General features: G+C 43.9%; 1 protein-coding gene across 1 annotated transcript in view; it reads right to left on the bottom strand.

Annotated features, from left to right (window-relative positions):
- Nucleotides 1–13,592, bottom strand: part of WSCD2 (WSC domain containing 2) — a 246,209-nt gene extending 232,617 nt beyond the window's left edge. Inside the window, exons 1-2 of the mRNA XM_082417490.1 lie at nt 13,223–13,592; nt 12,955–13,024 (exon numbers count right to left, since the gene is read on the bottom strand). The gene's annotated coding sequence lies outside the window, so the exon portion shown is untranslated. The remainder of the gene's footprint in view (nt 1–12,954; nt 13,025–13,222) is intronic.
- Between the last annotated feature and the right edge of the window lie 12,478 nt (nt 13,593–26,070).

Genomic DNA, 26,070 nt, shown 5'->3' with positions numbered 1-26,070 from the left:
TGTTAGAAAGCGGATGACCTTCACACCATTGGCTCCTCTGTCCCATGGGGCTTTCCACTCTGGCTGCTGTTCTTGGTCAAGGATGAGATGGGTTGTGGATTTCATAGCATCAGGAGGCTCCATTAAGGGTTGAGGCATAGGAAGAGGTCAGAATTACCAGACCCTCTAAAAACAGCTGCAAGGACTCCCCTTGGTGCAATCATCCCCTTCCCACCACACTCCCAGTGAGCGATGAGGTGACCAGTGAGACTGGGTCAAAGTGTTCCAATGCTGGATTCCAAGATAAACAAAGCTGAGCCCCTCTAATGTCTAGGTTTCAGCTGCTTGAGCCGCGTCCCTGCCCGTCCCAGCTCTGGCTTTTATGCATGACTGGATTCCAGCCATGGGACTTGGGATTCAGATGTGGATTCAAGTTCGTCTATATCCCGCAGGGAGTCAAAAAGACATGAGTTTTAACCTAATCCTCCACCACACTGGTATACTTATTGTTAAGTTACACACATAATCCTATACTAATACATCATGTGCATTATGGAGATGTGTCTATTATAAAACATGGAGAAAATACATAAAATGTAAAAGGAAGGAATGGAAAACAGATATAAATAGACAGCCTAATCCTTTCTTCCCACACCCCTGTACATATAGTCGACAGTCTTGGTGACCGTTCCCTTTCCCAGGGGGTATACTCATTCACAAAAGAGCTGTCCTCTCATCTGAGCAACTGCCGTTGGCTGAAGGGAGATGTCTCACTTTGAAGTTGACACCCCTCACCACCCTAGGGTCAGGTGGCTGACAGAGGGACACAAAAGGTCAACCCCCTGTGATGCAATTCACCCGCCAGAGATCCCGTATGGACCAGGCTGAAGCTAGACTCCAGCTGACATCACACCCTTGCGTAGCTTTTTCCCTCTTCTCCATACTGCCTCCCTGACTCTCGCATAGGTCTCTCCTGAGCGCTCCCCACCCCAGTAAGTCACATGGATCCAAGTCCTTGCCTCAGGCTCTACTTCCAGGGAACCTGAACTAAGACAGTACATTATAAACTGAACTAAGACAGTACATTATAAAACATGCCCAGAAGTATAACTTTCAAAACAGATATGATAGAAAATACACGGAAACAGAAGTTCTTATACCTTTTTCCCACACCTGGGAGGACCATCCTGCGTTGCCCCCAGTTTGCAGATGCCCCACTCCAGAGACCACTGCTACAGGCAAGCTGAGCCTCGGCAGGGTTTGAAGGAGGAAAGAGGCTGGGGTCAAATCTGTGGTTTGAAAAGAGGCCTCTGGTTGGCCAATAGAGAGTGGAATGGGACGGGGGAAAGGTTGGAAGCAGGCAGAGAAGTAGGAGGTGGCTACAGGCATCCAAGCAAGACACACTGGCAGCCTGGACGAGGGTGGTGGGAGGATGGAGAAAAGTGTCTGATGGGAAAAAGACTTAGGAGGTGGGATCTCCAGCATGTGGAGGCTGAGTGACTGTCAGGGGACAGGGAAGGAGGAAAGGGACAGAATGCCTGGGTGTCTTGTATCAGCAGTCGGTGCACTGTGCTGTGTTCACTGAAACCTTGAGGAGAAGCAGGTGCATGGGGTGGGGTGGGGGAAAGATGAGCTGCATTCTGGACTCACCTCTACCACCTGAGCCAGGTTCTCTATCCTTGAAGGGAACTAGGAGTTCAGAGAAGAACCACACCCATTCTCCATCATGGGAGTAAATACCAGGGCACACACCACAAAGCGTATTCAAGAACGCTACAAGACCAGATGCGGTTTATTTTGTTGGCCCTTTGTTAAGCACTTACTGTGTGCAAAGCTCCTTGCTAAGCCTGAGGCAGACACAAGGCTGAAGACACCAGGGGCGCTACCCACCAGAAGCTCGTGGTCCTGAGGGAGAGACAAACGCACTCAGGCAAGGCTCCGGGAGCCCTCACTAAGAACCCTGCGGACTTTGGAACCACACCTCCTGCTGGGGTCCTAGCCTACCTTCTCAATTTAATTATTGGTTTAGCTTGGGTATGTTACTTAATCCCTCTGAGCCTCAGTTTCCTTGCCTGTAAAATGAGGATGAAAATCGTGGTACCTACCTCGTGGGCTGCTGTGAGGATCAAATAACAGTAATAGCAGTAACTAGCATTTATTGAGCCCCCAAAGCTCCAGCACTGTGTACCTGGCACATAGCAGATGCTTGACAACTATTTGTTGAATGAATTAATTGAGCACTTACTGTGCTCTAGATGCTGGGGAAACTCAATGTTATTTTTTATCCTTCTTTTTTTATTACTGAATTTTCTCAGCAACTCTATGAGACCAACATGACTGTTTCCCCTCTTTCAGGTGAGAAAACTAAGACCCTGGGACTTTAAGTGCATCATCCAACATCACACTGCTAGTAAATGACCGAACAAGATCCAAACCCAGGATCCAGTCTAAGTCTGGAGCCGGTGCCCTTGGCCCAAAGATGATTAATAATTTAATGTATGTGAATCACAGCTTGGTTCAGGGCGCGTTGTGTGTGTCCCCTCAATTCCAGAAGCCTCTCTGAGCCAGGCTTGGGCACTGGGACTCTTTCCTGTAGGTAATAGGAAGCCCCGGGAGGGATTCGATCAGGGGCCTGATGTGATCACATGTATGATTAAGGGAGATAATTCTGGCTCCCATGCAGGGCCGGAACTAAGGTGAGGCGAGCGAGGCACCTACCTCAAGCACAAAATTTAACGAGAAGCTGAAAAGACTCATTAACAAGATAAATAAAGACAGAATCAGTATTACTGATATTTCCTTTCTCCCCAGGCTTCAATATGGCTCAGCAAAGCCCTGTTATTAATCCTGTCTTAATTTAAAATGTTGATACTTTGTTCATCATAGATTTTTTTGCAGTAATTAAAAAATATGGCATTAGAATATCATTGCTCTTGATTGCTGAGTTTTTCTGGTGTCCCCTTAACTTTGTGCCTGAGTCTAGGTCCTCCTCCCATGACTTATTTATTCACATTTCCTCAAAGCAAAACTTGTCCAAGTCTCATTTTCTACATCTGTGAAATGAGTATCTTAATACTTAACCTCTCAGAGTTGCCATGAGTACTAGATAAGATTCTGCGGGTTTAAGCCTTGCTTTGTGAACAATGAAGTGTGTGACTCAGGGAGGTGACTGATCTCATGAAACAAGGTCACCTGGCAATGCCCTTGGCAGAGCTGGAAGTCATTCAGGATTTTCTTTCTAAGCCTCAATTTTGGTCACACTGTTTCCCATCCTATTCCCTCATCTGCACCTTCCAACCCCAGCTGCCCACCCCACCCAGTAAAGACAATCACACAGAGTGGCTTATTCCCAAAGAAGTTCTAGAGCCAGAAGAGTTCTCCAAGAATTCACTGCAAAACAGAGTCTTGTTCTTTGACAAAATCTACTCTGAACCAGGCAGCTGAAAACAAACATTGCTTCTTCCACTGGTGTCAGAAAACCATATATTGTGTTTTGAGGCCTCCTGGAGAGGGCTGAAATATTCTTTTTCTCAGGAGAAATGAAATCTGGCCTCGTACATTGCAGTTGGGACTGCTTTCAACCCCACATTCAGGGTATTTGCTATTCTGATTGTATAAGCCCGAGTCAGGTACACATGCTGGGGCTTCTGAATATATTTACAAGGAAATCAGCATAATACACAGTTAACATTCAGCATATGATTAATCCAAAAGCTCCGCTCCATATTCCAATTACATCCACTGCTCCCCTACGTGGGCCAGGTTTTGCTTAAATGCATTTGAAGTCAATGGAGCGCCAGATTTACGGAGGCTGCCGAAAGGATGGTGCTCTGATGGTAACAAGTTATATTCCTATTATGTGGTGGGCAATAAAGAATCTGATATTTATTCTTCTGGATTTTTGAGAAACTCTTGGAAAGAATCTAGGCTGCTGGAACACAGTGACATATTTCACAAACAAATGTCCCCACTGCGGTTTGACTGTTTAGAGGATCTGGGGCTGCCTTAGAAACCCAGCACCCTAAAAAACATTTTTTTATTTTAAAAATAATTTTAAAAATAAATTTAAAAATTAAAATTTTTTAAATTTAAAAATAAAGGGACTTCCCCGGCAGACCAGTGGTTAAGACTCTGCAGTCTCAATGCAGGGGACACGGATTCAGTCCCTGGTTGGGGAACTAAGATCCCACATGCCGCACGGCACAGTCAATAAATAAATAAATAAATAAATAATAAAAATTAAAATAAGAAGTAAAAATAATTTTAAATTTTTTAAAAATTTAAAAAAATTAAATAAAAAAAAAAGAAACCCAGTACCCAAGTACTCGAGTAGGTCAACCAGCACCTCCATCATGGTTGGAAGTTTCTCACTACCCTTAGAGAGACACCTGGTTCTGTCCTCCTGGAAATCACAGGCTGTGTGACCTCGGGCAAGACCCTTACACCTCTCTAAGCCTTTTTCTCCAACTGTAAAATGGGAATAGCAATTGCAACCTCAGAGTTCTGTTGCCAGGATTAAATGAAATACTGAGCGTGCACCTGCCTAGGCCAGTGCCTGGCACGTAGTAAGCTTCTAATGGATGGTTTTCAAAGAAGAACTGGAATTTACAAATGAATAAGTGGATCAAACTTAATTTCTTCAACTCATGAGGGCACTTATTAGAACAGTGTGTCCTCAAAAATGTGGTAACCGGGGACTTCCCTGGCGGTCCAGTGGTTAAGATTCCGCGCTTCCACTGCAGGGGGCATGGGTTCGATCCCTAGCTGGCGAACTGAGATCCCACATGCTGCATGGTGCAGCCAAAAAAATGAATAAATAAATTGTATTAAAAAAAATTTTTTTAATGTAATAACTGTACCACTCGGGGGTGTAGGGAACGATTTTTGATGGAACATGGATGGTGAATTTTATCTTTAAAGTTATGTGCTTATTTTAGTGGGTCTTGAATAAACACTCAACCTCATGATTTTGTGAATATGACTGCTTGAGCCAAAACTATAGAGGGATGACTATTAGAACAAATTTTAAAAAAAATAATGTGTAACCAAAGATAGGGTAAAAACCTTAAAAGGTTTTTTAAGGTTTAAGAAGGTGATATTAAAATAACTGGGGTTTGGGAAGCACTGTTCTGAAAGGAGAAAAATAAAAACTCTTGGGGTTAGCAAAGCAAATCTTAGGGTCAGCATAAACATATGTTTATGTTTTAAACATAAAAAAATCAGGAACCATGAAGGGTAAGATTGTGGGCATCTGAGGGTTGTTCCAAATTCCCCAGACGGTAGGTACCCACTGCCTATTCCCACCATCCCCCACCTGCAGGAAAGCACATCTGGAAGTAAAGCATTGAAAACAGCATCATTATAGAAAGAAACTTGAATGTTCTCAAACTTATTTTTTAAGCAAATAATCTGCCAACTTTGGTATTTCACCAATAGCTCAGATTATTTTCCAACGTCCCTGATAACTATGGCCACCCAGTGGTGATGCCATGCTGTGGCTGAGAACTGCTGGTCTCCAGAACCATGCCACGTGGTTAAATTAAAACCAGCTTGGGTATCAAGAAGCTGAACTCAGGGCTTCCCTGGTGGCGCAGTGGTTGAGAATCTGCCTGCCAATGCAGGGGACACGGGTTCGAGCCCTGGTCTGGGAAGATCCCACATGCCGCGGAGCGACTAGGCCCGTGAGCCACAATTACTGAGCCTGCGCATCTGGAGCCTGTGCTCCACAACAAGGGAGGACTCGATAGTGAGAGGCCCGCGCACCGCAATGAAGAGTGGCCCCTGCTCGCCACAAGTAGAGAAAGCCCTTGCACAGAAATGAAGACCCAACACAGCCATAAATAAATAAATTTAAAAAAAAAATTTTTTTTTAAATAAAGAAAAAAAAAAAAAAAGCTGAACTCAGACTGTAAACGGAGAGAGTTGGCTCCAGCTCTTTCTGCTGGTGTTTCAACATCTAGAGTGCTGCTAAGGCCTTTGTCCTCTGCTCTCCTAATTCCAGAGCTCCCCGCTCCCTGGAAGAGAAAGCCATTCCAGGCTGGAAACTGCAGAATGACAAGCTTCTGAAGCAGCAAGCATGGGGTTAGGTTGGTCGGCGTGGGGCAGGGAGAAGTTCTCTCATGCACATGGTTAAGAGGAGAAGCTCTTTTCCTTTGGCAAATGCTAAGGAGCTGAAGACTTTTCAGATTGCCAATGGTGGGGGTTCTCACTCAGAAGCTGGGGTAAGATTCAGCAGGGCTATGGACCCCCTGAAATGACTGGCAAACCAATGAAACCAGTGGGTGTGTGTGTGTGTGTGTGTGTGTGTGTGTGTGTGTGTGTGTGTGTGTGTGTGTGTGTGTGTGTGTGTGTGTGTGTGTGTGTGTGTGTGTGTGTGTGTCTGCGTGCACACACATGCGTTTGAGTATTTCCCCAGGGGAAAGTCCATGGCTTCCATCAAACAGTCAAAGGGGCTGCTTTGGGTTTTGTCAGCTGTTTGGAGCTTCAGTGATATGGAATCTTAATGCAAAAGGCAAGAGAAGGGAAGCAGATGCATCAGTTAAGAGCGGAGAAGGTGGTATGGGGTGTGGCTGGGATAGAAGAAGAGGTTTAAGAAATACTTCTGTGGAGCATGAGTCGTCGCCTAGTGTTGGGGAATTATGATAAATGAATGTAAGTTATTGTGAAATTATTCTTGGGATCATGAGACTCTCTTCTGTTGATCTCAACAGCTCTTGAGACTGGGTCATACGGATCCCTGCGGTATAAGCACTACATCAACACTTCTCTCCATCTCTCTTTTCTTCTTCCAGGTGCTCATCCCCTAGAAGGCAGGAACCCTGGCTAATTACACATCATATCCTCCACCATCTCCGAAGCCGGTGCTTGCTAAACCCTTGCGGAAGGAATGACTGTGCCGATCTTTAGGAGTCATTGGTCAAAAGGGCATGAGCTTTGCATCCAAATGGACATGGACTTAAATTGTGATCTCCATCACATAGTCAAAAGGTTTTCTTGGGCAAGTTATGGAGCCATTTTCATCCACAGTTTCCCATCTGAAAGATGGGGGTGAACATTTCTAGTTGGCATGGCTCTCAAGATGATTAAATGAGTGAGTGGATTTCATGAGCTTAACGCCGTTCCTGGTACATGTGAGGCACGCGGCCAATCGTAGTTATTGCTCTAAAAACACATTTGTTTGAAAGACCGACCCTACTTAATTGTTTAAAAATCATTTAGGGTCAGCAGCATAAATCTCAAACAGAAAGATTTGCTGAGAGCCTTCTGCATGCTTTCTGTGTAGGGCAGCAATGATGTAATTCTTGCTTTCATAGGCTCCCGAAGGAGAAGCGATGGGTAAGTTGCACTTTGCAAGCTCAGTGAGAGCTCGATGCCATGAGCAACCCCCTGGACTTGGGGTCAGAGAAGAATTCCAGATGAAAAGACATGAGAGAAGAAGATGTAAGAAAAGAGCTGGAGAGGTAGCGAGGGACAGGTGCTGAAAGAGGATTGCAGGTGAGGGACCTCCATGTGAGGAACCCTGAGCCAGGAAAGGGCTTGGTGAGTTAAAGGATCTGCCAAGGATCCCAGTGGGATGAGACAAGAAATCCCTCAGAACGTCCTGTGCTAGGACTACTGCAGGATCTCCTACCTGTTCTTAGTCCCGTTCTTCCAGCTGCCTTTTCCATCCTGCCCACAGCAATCAGAGAGAACATTGAACAATATAACTTGGATCCTGCTGCTCCTTTTTATGGCTCCCTGCTGCCAGCAGGATGAAGTCCAAGTTCCTTTTCTTACCCTAACTGACCCCTGCCGACCTCATCTCTGGCCTCCTGACACACCAGGCTCCTCTGTGGTTCACCACACACACTGTGTGTCAGCCTCCTGACAGCATCCTTCCTCTTCCCTGTCTGGCCCACGTTTGCTCCCACCCCAGGGCCTTTACGCCTGCTCTTCGCTGTGCCTTGAATGCTCTGCTTGCTCCAGTCCTGGCCCTGCTGCCTCCCTCTCTCCATTCCTGTGTCGGCTCTGCTGTCCTCTCCTACTTGTTTTCTCCACGTAGATCCCACAGTTGCCCTCTGTCACATCACCCTACGCTTCCTTCACATTCCTTACTATCTTCTAACACTTGGTTGCTCTGAATCAGACCTTTACATAAAAGGAAACAGAACTTTCTTCTCCCGACTCTACAGTGGCTACATTTATCCAGCGTCATCAGGGCATCCATGGGTATTTGCCCCAATTGCCATGGAAAACTTGATTTCAAATCCAGAAAATCCCTGACAAGTCATAAGGTCCAAGATTTAGAAATTCTGATTAACTGGATTTTCCAGTCAATTGAAGGTTAATCAGGAAATCTTTTGCGCTTTAACCCCTCTGGCTGGTTATCTTTCAATACGTGTTGTGGTTCTCTCCTGCTCTGAATCCCAGCTCTATCCCTGAGGAGCTCTGTAGCCTTGGGCAAGTTACTGAATATCTTAGTTATCTATTGCCACATCACAAATTTCCTCAAGCTTAGTGGCTTAAAACCACATGCAATCAATATCTCCACGTTTCCATGAGTCAGTAGTCCAGGCATGGCTTAGCTGGGTCTTCTCAGGGTCCCACGATGCTTCAATCAAGGTGTCAAGTAGGCTCCTTCCCAGAGCTCAGGGTCCCCTTCCAAGCTTGCAGTGTTGTTGGCAGAATTCAGTTCCTTGTAGCCGTAGGACTGAGGTTTCCATTGTCTTCCTGGTTGTCATCTGGGGCTGCTCTCAATTCCCAGAGGACACCTACAGTTCTCTGCTATGTGACCCTCTGTCAACATGCTAACTTCCCTAGCATTAACTTGTTTAGTGTTCACCATGATCCTCTGAAGGAGATGTAATTATTATTCCTACTTAGCAGATGAGGAAACTGGGGTTTAATAATGTGCTACGATTGGTACAAGGATATCCATCTGGCAAGTGGCAGAGCCCAAAACAAAGTCAAGTTGGTCTGGCTACAAAGCCCATGTGCTTACATAACCACTACAAGATCCTGCGTGTTGTGTCTTATTATAAACCTGGCTGAGGGCTTCCCTGGTGGTGCAGTGATCAAGAATCTGCCTGCCAATGTAGGGGACACGGGTTTGAACCCTGGTCCGGGAAGATCCCACATGCCGCAGAGCAACTAAGCCCATGCGCCACCACTACTGAGCCTGCGCTCTAGAGCCCATGAGCCACAACTACTGAGCCCACGTGCCACAACTACTGAAGCCTGCATGCCTAGAGCCCGTGTTCCACAACAAGAGAAGCCACCGCACTGAGAAGCCTGTGCACCACAATGAAGAGTAGCCCCCGCTCACCGCAACTAGAGAAAGCCTGCGCACAGCAACAAAGACCCAACACAGCCCAAAATAAATAAATAAATAAATAAATTTATATATATTAAAAAAAAACCTGGTTGAGCTTTATTTTGTCTTTTTTATTCTAGAGTATAGCTCTTGCACACAGGATAGAGATGTTCTTGGGAAAAGGAGCCAGGTCTCAAGTTATATGTGTCCTAGGTCCATAACACAAGTTGTAGCACATAATGAGTAATTAATAAACGTTTGCTAAATGGATGGATAGGGTGGGCAAGTGGTGGATGTCTGGATGGATGGATGGATGGGATAGATGGATGGATGGATGGATGGATGGGATAGATGGGTGGGTGGATGGATGGATGGATGGATGGATGGATAGGATAGATGGGTGGGTCTGAAGGGAGATGGAGTGGGTAGAGGAATAGATGCATGAAGAATGGGGTGGGTATTAGGTTGGATATGGACTGGGCAGTGGGTGGAGCGACGAATGTGTGGCTGAGTTGGCGGGAGATGGGGATGCGTATGAGATAACTGGGTAGAAACAGAGAGTAACTTCTCCCTGAATAGCTTCCTAGACATTTTCTACTTTCCCCCTGTAATCCTCTTATACTGTACACATCATGTATCTACAAGATTCAGGCTGGCCTAAGTTCGTCATTGGCTTGATACCCATAAATGTATATTTAGATTCAAGAATTCACAAATCCTAGGCTATTACAGGGACTGGCAGAGCCCTGTTTCTCAGGAATGGAGCAAGCTGAATGGCTGTTTAATAGGTGGATGACCCCAGACCAAGAGGCTGATCTTAGGAGAAATTCCCTGCCCAGTGCATCCCAGAGCTTTGGAGGGCTGGGGGATGCCTCAGCTCCTACCTGCCTGGAAAGGAGAAGAATTTTACTTTTCTAAGAGCTGATGACATCCCACTGACTGAAGAACTGTGCATAGCCCTCCCAATAGCAGGGGTGGGTAACCCAGTGCTGTAGCATCAAATGGAGCATTCTGTGATATCCTAGCCCCATTCCGGAGTCTCAGTCTTTACCCTGACCTCATTTAGGACATGTGTAGTTACAATAACAGTTTAACAAGCATTAGCAAAGTACTGTGCCAAGGGCATTAATGTACATCCCATTTAATCCTCAAAGTGGCCCTAGAACCTGGTACTGATATTCTCTCCATTGGTTGAGGAATCAGGTGAGGTCATCCTTCAAGGTCACCCAGCTGCCAAGAGGGGAACTTGGGCTTCACAACAACTTCGATCTGACTTTAAAACTCTCGTTCTGCACTTGTGTTCCAAACTGCTCCTGTCCAAGGAGAAGAAATGCCTTGTCTCTTGACTAGCAAGATACTTGGAGAGGACAGGACAGAGCTGGGCCTCTTGTGAACAATCTCTTGGAACACATGGTTTTGATAAAGACATTGGGAGGCAACAGATTCAAACAAATATTCTCTAAATCCCCCTCTCAACCATAATAATCTTGGGAATGGCTCTTGCTTGGCTGATGTATTGGGGAGGGGGGAAATGCCTGAAATAATTGTAGGATTGTTCAAGGAAGCCCTTCTGGCTAAGTCCATGGAGAGATCCCAAAGACCGTTCCCAGTCACTGGCCAGAGCAAGAGAAAACCAGGGAGACTGAGAAGGTGCCCAAAGGGCTGTACATAGATGGGGCTCCTCGTGCAAAGCCCCACAGTGCTTTGTTAATTCAAGTGCCCCACACACCCTCTTTCGTTCTTAACTGCGCTGCCAGCTTGGGGTAAATAAGAATCAGATGGACAAAAATCACGCTATCTTCTTGCTGAGCTCACACTGTATCCTGTGCATGGTGGTGATTTATCTTTATGTGCATTATCTCATTTAATGATCATAGCCGTCCTGGGCAGGGACTTCTATTACTATCCCTACATATGAAAACTGAGGCTCAGAGTGGTGGAGTAACTTCCCAAGGTTACTCAGCTTGGAGGTGAAAGAGCCAGGATTCCACGCCAGGTCTGCCTGACTCCACAGCCTCTTAAGGACTGCACTTGACAGCCCGGCATTGCAGTAAAAACAAGGGCTTTGCAAACACGGACTCATTTCGTCCTCATCTGTGCAATTGGTTCAGTTAATTGCCCATTTCACTGAGGAGAAAACCAAGCATCAGGGAACAGAGCCCAATTTCCTCAGAGAATCACAGGTAGAAAACAGCACAAAGGAAATACAAATCCAGTTCTGTCCGCTCCAGAACTTAATCTCTTTCTTCCATGCCTCATTGCCAATCAAATCTACTCTCTCAGTGAGACGATGTCCTGAGCAGGTCCCAATGGGAACTCTGGGCAGCTCTGTCCACAACCCCCTGGACAGAGGTCAGCCTCCTCCACCCTCTGCCTCGTCTCTCCTCTAATAGCCTGGCCCCTCTCCAGGCCCTGCAAGCTCTCCACCCCCATGTCAACTGCTTTTCAGGCTGCCTGTCACCCATGGTTTACAGCTCACTCGATGAAGAGCAAATTCGTATTGATCTCAGAACAACTCAAGCTGTAAATTACTGGTCATGATTGGCTTGGTCACCTCAAGATGAGGATCTATCCACTGCACCAGGGGTCTAAATCTAATTATCATCCCAGAAAACCCACTGGCACTGTGACCCAATGTCTACGTGAAAAGAACTATTAAGATGGCCAAGAGCTACCTGTAAAAATACATACCACATGATTCAGAGCTGGCCCTGGTCTTGGCTGATGGATCAAAGCCTTAGCGGCTTACTTTGGCCATTGAATTAAGTTTGAGACCTGACCATGAGCCATTTCTGTTATTAATAATAGTGGTAATAATGACCATGGCACAACAATAGCTAATACTCACTGACCCCTTTCCATGCAGTATTTCATCCTCACAAAAGCCCTGTTACTTATTAGCTATGGGATTCTGGGCAAGTTACTTAGCTTCTCTGCACCTCTGTTCCCTCACCTGTAAAATGAGGACTATATTAACAGCTCCCTTATCACAGGGGGGAAAGGTTAAATGAAGTGATTTATGTAAATTGCTAAGATCAGGAGCTAGGTGTACTCTTACCCTCACTATTCATAAAGAAACAGAAGCTCAGGGATGTTAAGAGACTTGCCCAAGGTCACACAGCCAACATGGGGTTTTATTATAGATCGCAGCGCATTGTTTTTAAAATGTTCAACTGCCAACACCGAAAACTAGAGATGACTTCCTCTTTCTCTTGAACATTGGGGAAAAAAACTGGCAGCACCGGGCTCGCCTTTCTTTCCACCATATTTTTCTGCTAACCAAATCTGTTCTCTCCCATGAGCTCAGCCCAACAATGCCTAAATCTGCCCACAGACTCTTGAAAAAAAAAATTCTGGGATTTTGAGGTTTACTAGAATGCCTGGAGTGCCCCGGAGCAGGTGACTCTGGCCAGCAGCTGCCACCATTCCACGGGGTTAGGGCTCCTGGTTTACCACAGTTCCCACCACTCCCTGCTGCCCTACACCTGGCCTACTTCTCACGTTCACAATGCCTGCCTGGCCCCTGGAGGCACCTGAGACTGTGGAATACATTAGCACACTCGAACCTCTGAGGGATGTGCCATCGTCATTCCCAGGTGCAGAAGCACGATCAAGGAGACCGTGACTTGCCCAAGGTCACCCAGTCAGTGAGCCTCAGGACCAGAATTCCAACGCAAGCCTACCTTGTCCCAGAGCCAACCTTCTTTGTCCTTTGCCGAGTTTCCTTCCCAGGCTCGCGGGCTACGTGAAAGTCTGCAGGCAGAGACAGGAAAGAAAAATCAATATCAATCTCTCACCCTGGGGAAGGAATGTAAAAAGAGAGCGTCTTCAAGTCGTCTTTCAGGTCTCACAGCCTCTCCTGCAATGACTCTTCTGAGGACAAAGGGCTGTTTCCAGTGGTTAATGGCTTGGTCTGTGAAAGACCCATATCGGGGAGAACACAGAGCTTACATGTGTCCCTGTTTTGTGACCGTCATAAAAAGGCTCCCACGTTCAGGTTGCCGTCCCTTTTTCCATCTTCAGACTTCGCAGGAAAGAGGCAAGGAGGGCTGTGGCTGACAGACACCCCACGCCCAGCCCCGACCCCAGTAGGTGACAGCACCAAGGCCCGTGAAGAGACGGCTCCCCCCACCCCAATGAAAGCAGCGCCCCTTCCTGGCCCCAAGGTTCGGGAGGTGGGGCGGAAACGGAGGCGGCGCCCGGAAGAGAGATTTCATTTTCTCTCCTCTTCCAGAGCTGACAGCTTGGACAGTAGCTTCCGAGGAACAAACTTTATTCTCAGGCAGACCGACAGGCCTGAGCTTTAAGCGATGCCATGAATATTTATGGCTTTTCTCCCTGCTTCTTCCTCAGCCCTGGCTATTAGACAAGGTTCCCGCTCACTGCCGGCAGGTGCCTCGTTATTGCTCCGCGGAAGCCGCTTCTCTGTGCCCGGGATGAAGAGCCACCAGGTGGCGCTGTTGTCTCTCGTGAATGTCGGCGACGATAAATCCACATCAGCCTCTGTAGTTTATGGAGTGTGCTAAGGGCTTTACACAGGTTACATCATTTAATCCTCGCAACGACCCCGAGGAGGAAGCAGTGAGGCGCAGAGAGGAGAAGCTGCTTACCCAAGGTCACACAGCTAGGAAGCATCGAAGACAAGATTCAAATCTATACGCCGGCGGCAGGAAATTTCTGTAGCAAAAATGTCAGTGTACAAACACCAGCTGTCCCTGCCTGGGAAAGGCTATGGTTATTTTTTTTTTTCCTGAAGTTATGTCCTTCTTACGTTTAGGTGTTAAGATGGATTTTCTTTTTTGAAATGATGGAGACGGGATGCATGGTGGGTTTTCATGTCTTTAATAAGCAAAATTTTAAATTTCCTATCCAATGGACCTAGAGATTATCATACTAAGTGAAATAAACCAGATAGAGAAAGACAAAAATATCATATGATATTGCTTATATGTGGAATCTTAAAAAAAATGATACAAATGAACTTATATACAAAACAGAAATAGACCCACAGACATAGAAAACAAACTTAAATTACCGAAGGGGAAGGAGAGGGGAGGGATAAATTAGGAGTTTGGGATTAACATATACACACTACTATAGATAACCAACAAGGACCTACTGTATAGCACAGGGAACTATACTCAATATTTTGTAATAAACTATAAGGGAAAAGAATCTGAAAAAATATATATACGTATAACTGAATCACTTTGCTGTACACCAGAAACTAACACAACTTTGTAAATCAGCTATACTTCAATTAAAAAATTTTTAATAAGTAAAATTTCCTATCCAAAACCTTTTCCCCCCAATTTTCAAGCCCCAGATATTCAAGATCAAGGACCATTTCCCTTAATGGACAAGCTCTGGTGTTCAGTTAGGAGGATATTCAAGTTTGTACAACAGAATTCTGTTGGTAACCCAGTCACACAGGAGTACAATCAGTAATACATTGTCTGGTACAAGTAGATGTAGACAGGGGACCCAAGGTCTCTGGGCCTCAGTCTCCTCACTAGTAAAATGGGATAATTACAGCAACTCATGGTCTTGTGATGAGGACTGAGTGAGATGATGCGTGTAACTTGCTTATCACATTATCTGGCCAACAGTAGGTAATCTGGTGTCTAATTTCCTTCCTCTGTGAGGTTCGTCTATCTTGTTCCATGCAGTTGTGGTTTGCTCATTCTCTGCGTGTGTAGCGTCCCACTGTGTGAATATGCCACGCTTTATTCATTCTGCCATTAATGGGTATGTGGACTGTTTCACATCTGGGATTTCACAATCTTAGGGATTGTGGTCCTATGAACATTCCAATACATGTGTATTTGTGAACATAAGTACACATCTGTGTTAGGATTATGCAGAGGGGAGACTGTGGTGTCCAAGGTATGGATGTACTCACTTTTAGGAGATACTGACACATAGCTTCCCAAAGTGTGTGTCAACTTACCCAACTGTCAGCCCTGGAGGAGTTCCAGTTCCTCCACATCCTCAGCAACACTAGATATGACAACTCTTATATACTTTTGACATTCTGGCAAATGTGTGGAACTGTCACATTGGGGTGTCAAACTGCATTTCACTGCAGACTAATGAGCACATTTTCATTTGAGTTTTAGCAATGGATATCCTCCGTTGGGAAATGTCTATTCACGTCCTTTGTTCATTTTTCCTTTTTTTTTTTTTTTTTTTTGCCACATCCTTTGTAGGAAATGTGTTTTGCAGAAAGCCTTTTCCATTGCACTTTACTGTTTCTTTCACTTAATGGTGTCTATTGATGAATGGAACCTCTTATTTTAAAATAGTCAATTTTTTCCCTTCATGGTTAGCACAATTTTATCCTAGTTACGTAATCTTTGCCTACTCCCAAAGTCATGAAAACATTCTCCTTTGTTTTAGTCTACAAGTGTATTGTTCTACCTTGCATAATTAGATCCACAATAGACCTGGAACTGATTTTGAGGTCAGTTTAAAGACTTCCATATGGAAAATTTATTGAAAAGCATGGTCAAATTTATTTTTGTTTTCACTTCCAAGAGTGAGGTGTTTTAGCTGCAATCATCTTTAAGTGCTTGTTGTAGAACCTGCAGTAGTTTATTCATTTATTCAGCCAACATTAACTGAGGTTGTACTTTGTGCCAAGCTCTGTGCTGGGCACTGTGGACACACGGGTGCTGCCCTCAAGATTCCCTGGGGAGTGGACACAGGACATACTGTCCATTGAATGGGTCTGTCATTCACCTCTGTATTCTCCAAGCCCCACACAGTGCCCAGCCCATAGTAGGAGCTCAATAAATAGCAACTGCCTTGGGCAACAGAACAATATTATGTCTCTGGCATCTGGACTTGGACAAAAACTTTGTCAAATCACAGCCTGTCCAGTTATGAGCTGTGTGACTCTGGGCAGGTCACACCATCTCTCTGAGAGTCGATTTCCTGGTATGTAGGATGGGAATTTACATCGCAGGGTCTCCTGGGGGTTTAAGGAGCTAATCCATGAAAAGAGCCTGGCACACACTGAGTGCGTGACAAGTTACAGCTTTTGGAGTTAATATTGTCACCATGATGTCAACAAGCCCTGGTAAATACCACAGTCTCCATCCTCCCTTCTGGAAAATAAGGAGGACGGACCACATCGCCTCTGTCTCCTCCACACCAGGACCCTAAGGGATCAGACATGGCTGCTGTGAGACCTTCAAGATGGCGGAAGGGTAAGACGCGGAGATCACCTTCCTCCCCACAAATACATCTACATGTGGAACAACTCCTACAGAACACCTACTGAACGCTGGCAGAAGACCTCAGACCTCCCAAAAGGCAAGAAAACTCCCCACGTACCCGGTTAGGGCAAAAGAAAAAAGAAAAAGCAGAGACAAAAGAATAGGGACAGGACCTGCACCTCTGGGAGGGAGCTGTGAAGGAGGAAAAGTTTCCACACACTAGGAAGCCCCTTCGCGGGCGGAGACAGGGGATGGCGGGGCAGGGTGGGGAGGGGGGCTTCAGAGCCACGGAGGAGAGCGCAGCAACAGGGTGCGGAGGGCAAAGTGGAGAGATTCCCGCACAGAGGATGGCTGCCGACCAGCTCTCACCAGCCTGAGAGGCTTGTTTACTCACCTGTCGGGACGGGTGGGGGCTGGGAGCTGAGGCTCGGGCTTCGGAGGTCGGATCCCAGGGAGAGGACTGGGGTTGGCGGCGTGAACACAGCCTGAAGGGGGCTAGTGCGCCACGGCTAGCCGGGAGGGAGTCCGGGAAAAAGTCTGGACCTGCCCAAGAGGCAAGAGAATATTGTTCCGGGGTGTGTGAGGAGAGGGGATTCAGAGCGCCGCCTAAACGAGCTCCAGAGCCGGGCGCGAGCCGCAGCTATCAGTGCAGACACCAGAGACGGGCATGAAACGCTAAGGCTTCTGCTGCCACCACGAAGAAGCCTGTGTGCAAGCACAGGTCACTATCCACACCTCCCCTCCCGGGAGCCTGTGCAACCCGCCACTGCCAGGGTCCCGTGATCCAGGGACAACTTCCCCGGGAGAACACATGGCGTACCTCAGGCTGGTGCAACGTCACGCCGGCCTCTGCCGCCGCAGGCTCGCTGCGCACTCCGTACCCCTCCCTCCCCCCCGCCTGAGTGAGCGAGAGCCGCTTAATCCGCTGCTCCTTTAACGCCGTCCTGTCTGAGCGGGAACAGACGCCCTCACGCGACCTACGACCTACGTGCAGAGGTGGGGCCAAATCCAAAGCTGACCCCCGGGAGCTGTGCGAACAAAGAAGAGAAAGGGAAATTTCTCCCAGCAGCCTCAGGAGCAGCGGATTAAATCTCCACAATCAACTTGATGTACCTGCATCTGTGGAATACCTGAATAGACAACGAATCATCCCAAATTGAGGCAGTGGACTTTGGGAGCAACGATATACATATTTTTTTCCTTTTTCTCTTTTTGTGTGTATGTGTATGCTTCTTTGTGTGATTTTGTCTGTATAGCTTTGTTTTACCATTTGTCCTAGAGTTCTGTCTGTCCGTTTTTTTTTTTTCAGTACAGTTTTTAGCACTTGTTATCATTGGTGGATTTGTTTTTTGGTTTGGCTGCTCTCTTCTTTCTTTCAAAATTTTTTTCTTTTTTTTAATTACTTTTAAATTATTTAATTTTTAATTATTTTTTATTTTAATAACTTTATTTTATTTATTTATTTATTTTTCTATCTTTTTTTTCTCCTTTTTCTTCTAAGCCATGTGGCTGACAGGGTCTTGGTACTCTGGCCGGGTGTCAAGCCTGTGCCTCTGAGGTGGGAGAGCCGAGTTCAGGACATTGGTCCACCAGAGACCTCCCAGCTCCACGTGATATCAAATGGCGAAAGCTCTCCCAGAGAACTCCATCTCAACACTAAGACCCAGCTCCACTCAAAGACCAGCAAGCTACAGTGCTGGACACCCTATGCCAAACAACTAGCAAGACAGGAACACAACCCCACCCATTAGCACAGAGGCTGCCTGAAATCATATTAAGGCCACAGACACCCCAAAACACACCACCAGACGCGGTCCTGCCCACCAGAAAGACAAGATCCAGCCTCATCCACCAGAACACAGGCACCGGTCCCCTCCACCAGGAAGCCTACACAACCCACTGAACCAACCTTAGCCACCGGGGACAGACACCAAAAACAATGGGAAATACGAACCTGCAGCCTGCGAAAAGGAGACCCCAAACACAATAAGTTAAGCAAAATGAGAAGACAAAGAAACACACAGCAGATGAAGGAGCAAGGTAAAAACCTACCAGACCAAACAAATGAAGAGAAAATAGGCAGTCTACCTGAAAAAGAATTCAGAATAATGATAGTAAAGATGATCCAGAATCTTGGAAATAGAATGGAGAAAATACAAGAAACATTTAACAAAGACCTAGAAGAACTAAAGAGTAAACAAACAATGATGAACAACACAATAAATGAAATTAAAAATTCTCTAGAAGGAATCAATAGCAGAATAACTGAGCAGAAGACCGGATAAGTGACCTGGAAGATAAAATAGTGGAAATAACTACTGCAGAGCAGAATAAAGAAAAAAGAATGAAAAGAATTGAGGACAGTCTCAGAGACCTCTGGGACAACATTAAACACACCAACATCTGAATTATAGGGGTCTCAGAAGAAGAGAAAAAGAAAGGGACTGAGAAAACATTTGAAGAGATTATAGTTGAAAACTTCCCTAATATGGGAAAGGAAATAGTTAATCAAGTCCAGGAAGCACAGAGTCCCATACAGGAAGAATCCAAGGAGAAACACACCAAGACACATATTAATCAAACTATCAAAAATTAAATGCAAAGAAGAAATATTAAAAGCAGCAAGGGAAAAGCAACAAATAACATAGAAGGACATCCCCATAAGGTTCACAGCTGATCTTTCAGCAGAAACTCTGAAAGCCAGGAGGGGGTGGCAGGACATGTTTAAAGTGATGAAAGGGAAAAACCTACAACCAAGATTACTCTACCCAGCAGGGATCTCATTCAGATTCGATGGAGAAATTAAAACCTTTACAGACAAGCAAGAGCTAAGAGAATTCAGCACCACCAAACCAGCTTTACAACAAATGCTAAAGGAACTCCTCTAGGCAGGAAACACAAGAGAAGGAAAAGACCTACAATAACAAACCCAAAACAAGAAAATGATAATAGGAACATACATATCGATAATTACCTTAAATGTAAATGGATTAAATGCTCCAACCAAAAGACATAGACTGGCTGAATGGATACAAAAACAAGACCCGTATATATGCTGCCTACAAGAGACCCACTTCAGACCTAGGGACACATACAGACTGATAGTGAGGGGGTGGAAAAAGATATTCCATGGAAATGGAAATCAAAAGAAAGCTGGAGTAGCAATTCTCATATCAGACAAAATAGACTTTTTTTTTAAACATCTTTATTGGAGTATAATTGCTTTACAACGGTGTGTTAGTTTCTGCTTTATAACAAAGTGAATCAGTTATACATATACATATGTTCCCATCTCTCTTCCCTCTTGCATCTCCCTCCCTCCCACCTTCCCTATCCCACCCCTCTAGGTGGTCACAAAGCACCGAGCTGATCTCTCTGTGCTATGCGGCTGCTTCCCACTAGCTATCTATTTTACTTTTGGTAGTGTATATATGTCCATGCCACTCTCTCACTTTGTCACAGCTTACCCTTCCCTCTCCCCATATCCTCAAGTCCATTCTCTAGTAGGAAATAGACTTTAAAATAAAGACTATTACAAGAGACAAAGAAGGACACTACATAATGATCAAGGGATCAATCCAAGAAGATATAACAATTGTAAATATTTATGCACCCAACATAGGAGCACCTCAATACATAAGGAAAATGCGAACAGCCATAAAAGGGGAAATCGACAGTAACACAATCATAATAAGGGAATTTAACACCCCACTGTCACCAATGGACAGATCATCCAAAATGAAAATAAATAAGGAAAGCCAAGCTTTAAATGATACATTCAAACAAGCTTTAAATGATACATTTAAAGACAAGCTTTAAATGATACATTAATTGATATTTATAGGACATGCCATCCAAAACCAACAGAATACACTTTCTTCTCAAGTGCTCATGGAACATTCTCCAGGATAGATCATATCCTGGGTCACAAATCAAGCCTTGGTAAATTTAAGAAAATTGAAATCGTATCAAGTATCTTTTCCGACCACCATGCTATGAGATTAGATATCAATTACAGGAAAAAATCTGTAAAAAATACAAACACATGGAGGCTAAACAATACAATACTTAATAACCAACAGATCACTGAAGAAATCAAAGAGGAGATCAAAAAATACCTAGAAACAAATGACAGTGAAAACACGGTGACCCAAAACCTATGGGATGGAGCAAAAGCAGTTCTAAGAAGGAAGTTTATAGCAATACAAGCCTACCTCAAGAAACAAGAAACATCTCAAATAAACAACCTAACCTTACACCTAAAGCAATTAGAGAAAGAAGAACAAAAAAACCCCAGAGTTAGCAGAAGGAAAGAAATCATAAAGATCAGATCAGAAATAAATGAAAAAGAAATGTAGGAAACAATAGCAAAGATCAATAAAACTAAAAGCTGGTTCTTTGAGAAGATAAACAAAATTGATAATCCATTAGCCAGACTCATCAAGAAACAAAGCGAGAAGACTCAAATCAGTAGAATTAGAAATGAAAAAGGAGAAGTAACAACTGACACTGCAGAAATACAAAGGATCATGAGAGATTACTACAAGCAACTCTATGCCAATAAAATGGACAACCTGGAAGAAATGGACAAATTCTTAGAAAAGCACAACCTTCCAAGACTGAACCAGGAAGAAATAGGAAATATAAGCAGACCAATCACAAGCACTGAAATTGAGACTGTGATTACAAATCTTCCAACAAACAAAAACCCAGGACCAGATGGCTTCACAGGTGAATTCTATCAAACATTTAGAGAAGAGCTAACACCCATCCTTCTCAAACTCTTCCAAAATATAGCAGAGGGAGGAACACTCCCCAACTCATTCTACGAGGCAACCATCACCCTGATACCAAAACCAGACAAAGGTACTACAAAAAAAGAAAATTACAGACCAATATCACTGATGAATATAGATGCAGAGATCCTCAACAAAATACTAGCAAACAGAATCCAACAACACATTAAAAGGATCATACACCATGATCAAGTGGGGTTTATCCCAGGAATGCAAGGATTCTTCAATATATGCAAATCAATCAATGTGATACACCATATTAACAAATTGAAGGATAAAAACCATATGATCATCTCAATAGATGCAGAAAAAGCTTTTGACAAAATTCAACACCGATTTATGATAAAAACCCTCCAGAAAGAAGGCATAGAGGGAACTTACCTCAACATAATAAAGGCCATATATGACAAATCCACAGCCAACATTGTTCTCAATGGTGAAAAACTGAACCATTTCCACTAAGATCAGGAACAAGGCAAGGTTGCCCACTCTCACCACTATTATTCAACATAGTTTTGGAAGTTTTAGCCACAGCAATCAGAGAAGAAAAAGAAATAAAAGGAATACAAATTGGAAAAGAAGAAGTAAAGCTGTCACTGTTTGCAGATGACATGATACTATACATAGAGAATCCTAAAGATGCTACCAGAAAACTACTAGAGCTAATCAATGAATTTGGTAAAGTAGCAGGATACAAAACTAATGCACAGAAATCTCTTGCATTCCTATACACTAATGATGAAAAATCTGAAAGAGAAATTAAGGAAACACTCCCATTTACCACTGCAACAAAAAGAATAAAATACCTAGGAATAAACCTACCTAAGGAGACAAAAGACCTGTATGCAGAAAACTATAAGACACTGATGAAAGAAATTAAAGATGATACAAACAGATGGAGAGATATACCATGTTCTTGGATTGGAAGAATCAACATTGTGAAAATGACTCTACTACCCAAAGCAATCTACAGATTCACTGCAATCCCTATCAAACTACCAAAGGCATTTTTCACAGAACTAGAACAAAAAATTTCACAATCTGTGTGGAAACACAAAAGACCCCAAATAGCCAAAGCAACCTCGAGAAAGAAAAACAGAGCTGGAGGAATCAGGCTCCCTGACCTCAGACTATACTACAAAGCTACAGTCATCAAGAGAGTATGGTACTGGCACAAAAACAGAAATATAGATCAATGGAACAGGATAGAAAACCCAGAGATAAACCCACGTACCTATGGTCACCTTATCTTTGATAAAGGAGGCAAGAATATACAATGGAGAAAAGACAGCCTCTTCATAAGTGGTGCTGGGAAAACTGGACTGCTACATGTAAAAGAATGAAATTAGAACACTCCCTAACACCATACACAAAAATAAACTCAAAAGGGATTAAAGACCTAAATGTAAAGCCAGACACTATAAAACTCTTAGAGGGAAACATAGGCAGAACACTCTATGACATAAATCACAGCAAGATCCTTTTTGACCCAGCTCCTAGAGAAATGGAAATAAAAACAAAAATAAACAAATGGGACCTAATGAAACTTAAAAGCTTTTGCACAGCAAAGGAAACCATAAACAAGATGAAAAGACAACCCTCAGAATGGGAGAAAATATTTGCAAATGAAGCAACTGACAAAGGATTAATCTCCAAAATTTACAAGCAACTCATGCAGCTCAATATCAAAATAACAAACAACCCAATCCAAAAATGGGCAGAAGACCTAAATAGACATTTCTCCAAAGAAGATATACAGATTGCCAACAAACACATGAAAGAATACTCAACATCTCTAATCATTAGAGAAATGCAAATCAAAACTACAATGAGATATCATCTCACACCAGTTAGAATGGCCATCATCAAAAAATCTACAAACGGTAAATGCTGGAGAGGGTGTGGAGAAAAGGGAACCCTCTTGCACTGTTGGTGGGAATGTAAATTGATACAGCCACTATGGAGAACAGTATGGAGTTTCCTTAAAAAACTAAAAATAGAACTACCATACAACCCAGCAATCCCACTACTGGGCATATACCCTGAGAAAACCATAATTCAAAAAGAGTCATGTACCACAATGTTCATTGCAGCTCTTTTTACAATAGTCAGGACATGGAAGCAACCTAAGTGTCTGTCAACAGATGAATGGATAAAGAAGATGTGGCACATATATACAATGGAATATTACTCAGCCATTAAAAAGAAATGAAATTGAGTTATTTGTAGTGAGGTGGATGGACCTAGAGTCTGTCATACAGAGTGAAGTAAGTTAGAAAGAGAAAAACAAATACCATATGCTACCACATATATATGGAATCTAAAAAAAAAAAAAATGGTTCTGAAGAACCTAGTGGCAGGACAGGAATAAAAACGCAGATGTAGAGAATGGACTTGAAGACACAGAGAGGGGGAAGGGTAAGCTGGGACGAAGTGAGAGAGTGGCATGGACTTATATACACTACCAAATGTAAAATAGATAGCTAGTGGGAAGCAGCCGCATAGCACAGGGAAATCAGCTCGGTGCTTTGTGACCACCTAGAGGGGTGGGATAGGGAGGGTGGGAGGGAGACACAAGAGGGAAGAGCTATGGGGATATATGTATGTGTATAGCTGATTCACTTTGTTATACAGCAGAAACTAACACAACAATGTAAAGCAATTATACTCCAATAAAGAGGTTAACAAAAAAAAAGAAAAAAAGAAATGGCTGTTGTTCTGGGTGGGTGTAGAGTGGCATCTAGTGGAGAGGAAGAAAAAGTGACAAAGTGTCACAAGGATATTTGGAAGAGAATGTTTTCAAGGCTGGCAGAAAATCCAGGAAGGTGACTGGCACATGCTTGTGTCCCCAGCAGGGGAGGTAGACACACTGCCCTCGGCAGCACTCAGGGCTCCCTCCCATGTGCCTGAGCCCCACGTACTAATGGAAGACTCCCCCCTCCCCCTCCCCAGGCCTCTCTGGGTGCTGGGTCTCTGGGTCCTGTGGGCTCAGAGGCTCATCTTCCATGTTCTGCTCCACCTGCCCCGTGTCCAGCTAAGGGCATTGCCTCCGCTGCCCCCAAGTCCCCAGCTCTCAGGATAATTAAGACCATGCACGTTAGCAATGTTCAAACACATTTTTCTGTTTCCACGTTTTGCTACTCCGAGTGCAGGAGCAATCTAAGGCCTGACTCCAGCCTTTTGTTTTCCCTGTTTGTAAACAAATCAATTTTCTCTGTGGTCCTGACAGGTCATTGGTCTGTAGCACCTTCATGTGACAGAGTCAGGCAGGACCTCTGTAGGTTCAGATCGCAGTTTTACTGGAAGCAAAACCTGCGAAGTCTTCTTAAATAATGTATCACAAAGTCTTCCACTCTGTGAACACAGGATATCTTTCCATTTATTTGTGTCTTCTGTATTTTGGTTTAGCAATGCTTTGTAGTTTGTGGGAGATGGGATATCTCTGCAGATGGCAATATGGGGACAGAGGTACCATTGCTGGACACCAGTAGGTGTCCATGGACAGAAGGAGGATGTGGAACTAAATGGAAGAGTATTTTCCATACTATGTGGGAGGTGAGGCCTTAAGCAAAATAAAGAGGAACAATGAATCTCCAGATATCATGGAAGAAACTGGTCTGATTAAATTGTGCTTAATTTGTGAAATAACAGTTTTGTTTTCAAATTACAAACAACTTGAACATAATCTTACTGTTTTTCCCCACCTAAAAATGTATCATAAATTAAGTATCTTTTCTTTCTTTGTATACATTTTTTGTAAGACCGAATTTTGGTCCTATTTGATAATGATTTATCATGTGATTAGTAGACACAGAGAACAGACTTGTGGTTGCCAAGGGGTAGGGGGGTAAAGGAGGGATGGATTGGGAGTTTGGGATTAGCAGATGCAAACTATTATACATAGGATGGATAAACAAGGTCCTACTGTACAGCACAGGGAACTATATTCAATATCATGTGATAAACCATAAAGGAAAAGAATATGAAAAAGAATGTGTATATATATATATATATATATATATATATATATATATATATATATATATATATATATATATATATATCTGAACCACTTTTCCATACAGTGGAAATTAACACAACATTGTAAATCAACTATACTTCAACAAAATTTAAAAAAAAAATTTTTTTTTAAATATCAAAAAGAAATCATGTGATTAGATGACTCTTACAGATTCAATGTTTTAGCAATGGGAATAAAGACTCGGGGAGATGGTCTGAAAGAGGCCAGGTTAATTCTCAATGGTTGGATTAAATTGTATTGCATCTAGAAAGTAATCACCCGGTGTTTGCTTTTTGCTGGATCCTTTGGTCATTGTAAAGACAGAGCCCAGCGCTCCTGTATTATCTAATTAAGAAAAACTGAAAAAGACGCATCTCTAGCTAAAAACCGTGACCCGTGTTCTGTGAGGTGGGGGCTAAATTTCAAGTGTAAGAACAAAAGACAGTGGAAAGCATTTATCTCAGTATAAGAACAAGTTTATACAGAGTGCAGCCAGTGAGCTGGGCTTTCAGTTTTCGTGGAGCCAAATACGCTCATCTCTGGGCTGAAAGGAGGGCATGTGGATGTCGCTGGAAGAGTGAAAACAACATAGGCTGGCTTTTTGTTTTTTACCTTTTGGCCCCGCTACGCGGCATGGGGGATCTTAGTTCCCTGACCAGGGATCGAACCCACGGCTCCTGCATTGTGAGCGTGGACTCTTAACCACTGGACCGCCAGGGAAGTCCCTGTTTATTAATCCTGTAGATGTAACTTGTAGGGAAT

Source organism: Balaenoptera physalus, assembly GCF_965194825.1.
Source record: "Balaenoptera physalus genome assembly, chromosome: 12".
Classification (NCBI taxonomy): domain Eukaryota; kingdom Metazoa; phylum Chordata; class Mammalia; order Artiodactyla; family Balaenopteridae; genus Balaenoptera; species Balaenoptera physalus.
This window is presented reverse-complemented; position numbering and strand designations above follow the sequence as displayed.